The sequence below is a fragment of the Nicotiana tabacum genome, chromosome 24 (assembly GCF_000715075.1).
Source record: "Nicotiana tabacum cultivar K326 chromosome 24, ASM71507v2, whole genome shotgun sequence".
Classification (NCBI taxonomy): domain Eukaryota; kingdom Viridiplantae; phylum Streptophyta; class Magnoliopsida; order Solanales; family Solanaceae; genus Nicotiana; species Nicotiana tabacum.
The window spans coordinates 72,310,064-72,311,693 of NC_134103.1; positions in this window are offsets into that span (position 1 = coordinate 72,310,064).

Consider the following 1,630-nt stretch of genomic DNA (forward strand, 5'->3'; position numbering starts at 1 on the left):
CATGATCCACTATTATTATTACTTGATTCATATGTGCCTTAATTGGAATTGTTATCTCTTTTACAGCAATGCTATCTTTTCATAACTGCTTATCTTTATTTGGGATTAATATTATTTCACCCTTTAATTGTTTTGTCTTAATTGAGATTGTGATTATTTTTTCGCTGCTTATCCTTAATTGAATTTTTGAATATCCTTCATAATTTCCTCAACCGTAAAAGAAGTTTAGATATCCTATATCTTAGTCGACTTGTTTTATTTGGCCTTATTTGATTCGTGTTAGCTTCCCTGTTGTTGAAGTGTATAGTGTGGGATCGTTGCTACACATTAGTTTTCCCTTTGTTGAGCTGTTCTCTTTACGCCTAGCATTCTTTACTGTGGTTATTCCTTGTGAATTGGATCTACTGTTTCTTTGTGAATTAAAGTTCTTGAGTTGATTTACTTGTCGTACTTTGTATTATTGTCATTGTTGCTATTGTACTTATTGTAGTGATGCACGAGGTTTCTACCGTGCGGTTGTTATTATTGTGATGCACGAGGTTTCTGCCGTGCGGTTGTTATTATGGTGTTGCACGAGTTTTCTGTCGTGCTATTGTTACCATTGATATTTGCACATGCGGCGTGACAAGGCGGGATATGTATATATATATGTGTGGGTTAAGCATGTGGCGAGACAAGGTGGGAACATTATTATGCACATGTGGTGAGACAAGGCGGGCATTTATGTTACTATTGCATACGTGGCAAGACAAGGTGGCCTGGGGGCATTCTTGTTGTTGATATTTGTGAAGTGGTATACGTACCTGTGTGAGCTTTATCTTGTGAAAGCTGTGAGAAAATATTCTACGTGTTGTTCGTTCTTTTTCCTTATGCTTATTTGCTGATATGGACTATGGTAGGACACTTGCACAAGCATACACGTAGTTAAGCACTCTTATCGGATAAGAGGTGTTCTTGATATTGTTGAGCATAGATGTCACCCTTGTTTACTTGCCTTCTATCTGAGAATGGCTCTATTGGTACGTGAGTCGTCAGTGTGGTTATGAGGGCACAAAATGCCAAGTGTTAGGGTTCAGGTATTGAGACCCGTGAGTTGTGTATTGTCCGAGGTTCGGTACCTCGTGGAATTGTTGGCTAAAACCTGATGTAAAAGTGGTTGTAGTTGCTGAGTTATTACTTGTCCTTGTTGTATTTGTGATTTCGGATTTAGGTTAGGTTCCATTCATTTTTCTGTGACATTTTCATGATATTTTGCTGACACTGGTTGTTTCCTTCCTTATTTCCATTATTGTAATGTGAGCCATATTGCATAGTCTTTATGTAGACATCATACTTCTGCTGCTCATATATTTGTACCTGTTTAGTTTATTAGACCTGTGGGTGTCTTGACTATTCCTCGTCACTACTCCACCAAGGTTAGTCTTGATACTTACTGGGCATCGCTATGGTGTGCTCATGCTACTCTTCTGCACATTTGTTTTGTGCAGATCCAGGTAATTGTTCGTTAGCTAGCTGTGTGAACTGTTGCTGCGGAGACTCAAGGTAAACCTGCCGTTGCATTCGCAAGCTTCGGAGTCACCTTCAAGTTTTTGTTTTGCACTATTTATTCTTATTTCTGGACAGTTGTATT